A 6,272-nucleotide genomic window follows, 5' to 3' on the forward strand; every position below is an offset into this window, starting at 1 on the left:
ATGAATGGGTTAAAAGATTTAATTTAAATATTTTATTTAGCTTATAATTAATGCCCTTCAATTTATGTCAGAAAAGTTATGTCATGTGATCTAGTTTTGATTTGATTTTATTTCTTTTAAACGTCATATTGTCCAATTTCTTTTTAAGAATTATTAATAGGAAAATGATATTTTAACCCACTTTTTTGACCCATTTTTAACCCATTGCTTTAATCACCATTAGATCATCTTTTTTTATTCTTTTTAGTGATGTGATGTGATGATCTAATGGTGATTGAAGTGGTGGGTTAAAAGTGGGTCAAAAAAAGTAGGTTAAAGTATCATTGTCGTTATTAATATAACATATTGAGTTATGTTTGGTATGTTCAATGCTATAAATTGCGAGACTTCTTCAAACATCACGGATTCAAGTGGTTTGGAGACTTCCAGTTACCAACATCCCACTCTACAAGGCTCTAGAAACTTCCATTCGACAACACCATGAGGAGTGCGTCTGGGCTTAATTTTCGCAACTGGTTTCAACAATCAGTGGGCAGTTTAAAACCTCTAAAGGTAAGGTTATCATTCCTTCTTCTCTATTTCTATTATACATCTTATTTGCATGAGTTCTCTTTGTTGAAATCGTATGTTGTGCTTGCCATTATCTGATTATGGAATATTTTTTACATGTTGACTGTTTGAGTTCTGGACTTAGGATGATGTTTGTTAAATTTATGCATTTCTTACTTTAGGGTTTCAAATTTCATCTCACTGTTCAAAGTCAACTTGCTTTTAATATGATCTTCTATATTTGATACTAAGATTTGTAAGTACAGGTGGTTGTGCAATTTCAAAATTGTTTGCTGCATTACTAGGCTGAAGGTTTAGTCAATGGTTCGAATTTGTTTAGAGATCCAAATGGCAACCTCCTGACTATGGAGTTTGATGGAACACATGCACCCATAAAATCGTTTTCTGCTGCTACCAGTATCGAGTTCTATGGTCTGCAATCAAGGCATTTCATAGTTAACCAATGGTTAGAATTTTTAATGATGATTGGGTTGAGATGGAGTATCCACTCCCTAAGGACATGAAAAATCCTGATGAACCATTGGTTTCGCCTCATTTCTTCCATTGCTTCACTACTTCGTTGCAGATCAATAAGGTATATGGTTGGTTTTGATGATCAATTCAGTTTCATCATACTTGGTTGGTAAAATATTGTTAATTTGGCTAACTCAGTGTATTAATTTTGTTCGTATGCTGGATAGTTTGGATTTTCAAATTCTGGGATATAGTTGGGGTAAGGAATTTGAACCTGGGTAAGTGAAATTAATAGACCCTAAGAGACATGTATGCTATTGTAGGACTAAGAGAAATGAGGTGGGTAGAATCCATATCAGTAGCGGGATTTTGAACATGATTCATTTTGTGACATATTACAAACTTAAATTTGGGAAGATGTATAGTGGTAATATTCTATATGGATGTTTTATGATTGCCTATATTTTGGTGATATTTGTACTTACAGGCCACTTGATATTGCAATATATAAATTGAATAGATATATAATTTAATCTTATATAGTCAAATAAGCATATATTTATATAATGGCATTTGTTCTTTATACTCATTTTTATATCAATGTAACAATAAACGTATGTATGCGAAAAGTTAAAGTTCAAAAACGAAGTTAAAGTTAGATAGAATAAACTTATACTTTGTTTAATACATTAAAATATTCTAATTTACGTTCGAAAAAATTAAATTTCAAAATTATATAAGTGACAGTAGACATCATGGCTGGATTTGTAATATCACAATAAAGAAACACTAAAGGAATTAGTAAAGAAACAATAATATAAAATTAATTAATATTAAAAAAACACGAAAGTTAAAATTAACAAATCAGACAATTTAAATTATTTAGTCTTTACTTATTTCAAATTGTGAAAGACTTATAATATAAATATAAATGTAGAAGTATCCAAAATATAACAACAACCGAAAGGCAAAGGGCTGAAAACAAATGCTACCAATTCTATTTCTTAGTTGGGAAACTTTTTTACAGAGTACTCTCACAACAAATCAATGACTTCCAGTTTTACTGTTTGTCATGTTGGGTTTATAAATCACAATAGCTTTTTATATAATACTACATCAAATGTTCTGAGTATAAAATTGATTTAGGAAAACAAAGAAAAGATTCATGTACAAATATTAGATTAGACCAGCATTAGTATTAATGAGACCTGTAATAGAAAAGGTTGCATATAAGTAGTAAACTATTAATGAGGAATAACAATTTAAAGCTTCACTACTTATATAATTTAAACCTTCTAAAATGTTAAATTTTTCAACGCAAGTACTTATATATACAAAACAGAAGCTTCCAAAAGGGTAAACATTATGAAGTCCTTATAAGTTAAAGCTTCCAAAACAGTGAACTACTTATATACAAAACTGATTTACAGATTCGTCAATATTCATTTCTCCTTCTTGATCACTTTGGTCGTCTTAGTAGTTGATAATTGTCTTGATTGTTCCTCTTGTGACATGTCATCATCATTGGTCGATTCAGTGGATAATCTTTTTACAGGTGTTCTATAAACTTATGAATGAGGATCATGGTCTGTTGTACATGAGAGATTATTCTACATAAGCACAAATGCGCAGTTTATAAATATGAAAACTGTGAAAATATTAGAAGTAGAACTATTGGTATAAATAACCAAATTTAATTATGGTAAATACTTACAATAAAACTATTAGTATCAACACTTAAATCACATATCCTTTTCGAGCTAAAATCTGCAATCTGTATAATGAAATACATACAGTCAAAATTAGCAAATAATAAAAATAGAAATCATATCAATACTTACAATTTGGTTGTCATTGGAGGTTGGAACATGACAATCAATTTTGTGGCTGTCATCTACACATTGTTCAAGAACTACATCAGAAGTACTTTTCTTACTTATGTGTACAACCTGTTACAAACTACATACACTACCAATTAGCAAAACATACCATAAAATTGAATAGTGCATTATTAACCATTACCAACTTTAGCAGTATTTACCTCATTATTCCGGAATTGATCTTAAAACACTAATATAAATAAAAAATTATAATCGATCATTAAATTTGTCACTAATTAAATAGAGAGTAATTTAGTAACTAAGTTATTTTGGTAGACAAAGCTTAGGTAACTAATTTTTAGTTTCTTTATTTAAAACTTAAAAATCTCAATTTCTTGGTTCCAACTTAAAAATATTGGAAAAACAAAAAACAAAAAGGTTTAATTATGTCTTGGTCCCATCTTTATAACAAAATCTCAATTTAGTTCTTCTATTTTTTTTTATCTATTTTTTTTTTCATTTAGAGTGACCACATGTAATCTTAATTAGACAGTAGAAGTTGAGATGAATTGAACGATAATTTTTTTATAATTTTATAAAATTTTTAACTCATTTTCTTTTATATATTTTTAAGAAAATTAAAGTTAATCATTCAACAGAACTTACATGACTTTTGTCAGAAAATAATTACTTAGCATTTTAGATCCTAATTAAATAAAAAATTGTTTTTTGAACGGTTTAAGTGGTAGTGTGTTTAATATCAATACTCATAAGTTAATTAATAGTTATTGAACAAATACGAGAAACCAATCTATATCTCATTAATATACGAGAAACGATACATTAATTGTATAATTTTGTTTTTCCATTTCTATTTCTATAAAATATTTAATCTCTATTTTTAATTTATAATATTCCTTTTAAGATAAATAAATATATTCAATCAAGTAATACTAACTATTTCATATATCAACATCAACTTTCAAATTATCGTTTCACAATTTTGAGAAAGCAATAAAACAAAAATTCAATGTTCGACATCAACAAATATAGATTTCTAGTTAAAATTGTATCATCAACAAAAACATTTAATGCAATTAGAGATTAAAAATGTAAGGCCCAGTTTCATTTCTTTGCCCTAATGCTTAAGGGTTGGCCTTAATCTGTTGGGCCTAAAGACTGGCCCATAGGGTGCTAAGGCCTTAAAGCTGCTAGGATTTTCCTTTCAGCCTCACTTTGGCAATCTGAACCTAAACACTGCCTCCCTTCCGTTTCAGAGCTCTGCTAGGGTTAGCCGTCAACCCTCTCCAAGCGAACTTCGACTTTTCCACTCCATGTAAGTTGTTCCTGAACTCGTAGTAGCCTTCCTCTAACTCTATAGTGGCGTTCCCTTGAGACTCATTTCAATAACCCGTTCTGCTCTATTTCTTGGTTTCCTTCCAGCCACTTATTTCGTTCCTAGAGTTGCTGCGTTCTTACGTTCTGTGTCGGGGGCGCGTCGGGATATCCTACTAGCTTATTTCCAGGTAAGGGAAGCTAGAACCCTCTATTTGTGTGATGCATTTTCTGTGGTTGTGTGTTTGTATCGTGATTGGTTGAAATTGCATGTTGTTGTGAACGTATGAGATGGTTGGAAATATTATTGGGTATGGAAATATAGCTGATGCAGGATGAACAATGGCGTGACCTGTTATTCTCGCCCAAGCGACTTGGTCTCGCCTAAGCGAGACTTGCAGAGAACCAACCTCGGCTCGTGCTCGAGCTCTCGCTCAGGCGGAGGGTCTTAGTTTTGAGCAAGGTGCTATCTCGCTCAGGCGAGAGACGCTTGCCTAAGCGAGCTCGCGTGGGAGTTCGAGGTTGGGTCGCTGCAGTTGCAGCGCAGGCGAGGGACCTCATTTTTGGGCGAGGAGTGGGCTTGCTCAGGCGAGGGAGGGCTCGCCTAAGCGAGTACGTGAGAAACACTCCATTTACCTCTGTTGCGATCTCGCCTACGTGAGGGCCTGTCGCTTGAGCGAGGGAACCCCTCTCGCCTGAGCGAGGGCTTCTGGCCTAAGCGATAGTTGGGCGAGAGGATGTGTGGGTACTGTTTCAATCTTTGTTTTGGGTATTAAATACATGCTTGGTTGTATTGCTATGCCAAAGTATGAAATGAATGAATATGCATGAAATGGGAGGGTGTGTGAGTTGTGAATGATGAACTTGTATAAATTCTTGTCATGTGATGAATATGAGATTGGTTGGTTATGAATGTGACATGGTAATGAGATGAGTTGAAACCCTATATTCATGGGTGGAGTACGACAAGTTGGTATGGATTTGACCTGGAACACGAAAGAGGATTGGTTATAAGGGTTGGCATGATATATATACATGCATGCTAAATATTACTTGGTTGTGTGAACATAATTTGGTCCGTGTCAGTGCGTAATCCTTGGGATCTCTTGGTGAGATTCTCAAGGTCGTGCTTCAGTGGTCGGGACGTAATTCCATGACCCCTGTTAGTGGGTGTCCATGGTGGTGCCCCATCTATATAACTTGGTAAGGATTGCATCCTGACACTCTAAGGAGTCAGTTAGTCTCACTTAAAGCGGACTGACTCCTATGGTGAGAGTAGCAGGAGGCCTGAAACTCATTAAGGGCTAACCTTGTGTGTGAGGGAATTGATTCATTGTAACACTTGTAACATACAGCTCGGGGGTGAGCAGAGGTATCCACCACAAGTGCAAGCATCCGTTGAATCCGACCAGGTTATATGTATCCGGATGAGTCGAGTCGAGTCTTGGTGTATTGTTTGAGAAGTCATGACATGCTTGGTTGATATGTGTGCATTGGATTGTGAAAATATATTTGACTGTATTGATGGAATCTTTTTGGCTCTAGCTTACCCTTTCTTGTTTGAATGCCTTGTATGTTATCCTTCTACTTTTGCGATGATCATCAATTTATTGATGGGAGCAGATGCGAGAGGTACTCGTGGTAAGGGAGAGAGGATTCTGCTGCGTAGTCCACTTGGGCTGGACTTGATGTTTATTGTTGGGCTCTTCTTTAGGGTTATGGCCCATGTATCAGTTTAACTTTTAATTTCTTTATGTTCCTCTTAAACTTTATAACTTGTTTTCCTGTGGCACCGTGGTGTGCATTGAGTTGTAAGGAGTTAAGTTTAAAACTCCAGGACTGCGCTATTACGTTACCTTGTGCAACGTTTCTGTTAATTATGTTTGTTGATTAAACGAGACGTTACAAAAAAATATCTATAACCAAGTTGGATAATATTCCTTTTAAGATAAATAAATATATTCAATCAAATAATACTAACTATTTCATATATCAACATCATCTTTCAAATTATCGTTTCACAATTTTGAGAAAGCAATAAAACAAAAATCAATGTTCGACATCAACAAATATAGATTTCTAGTTAAAATTGTA

The sequence above is a fragment of the Vigna unguiculata genome, chromosome 10 (genome assembly GCF_004118075.2).
Source record: "Vigna unguiculata cultivar IT97K-499-35 chromosome 10, ASM411807v1, whole genome shotgun sequence".
In the NCBI taxonomy this organism is placed as follows: Eukaryota; Viridiplantae; Streptophyta; class Magnoliopsida; order Fabales; family Fabaceae; genus Vigna; species Vigna unguiculata.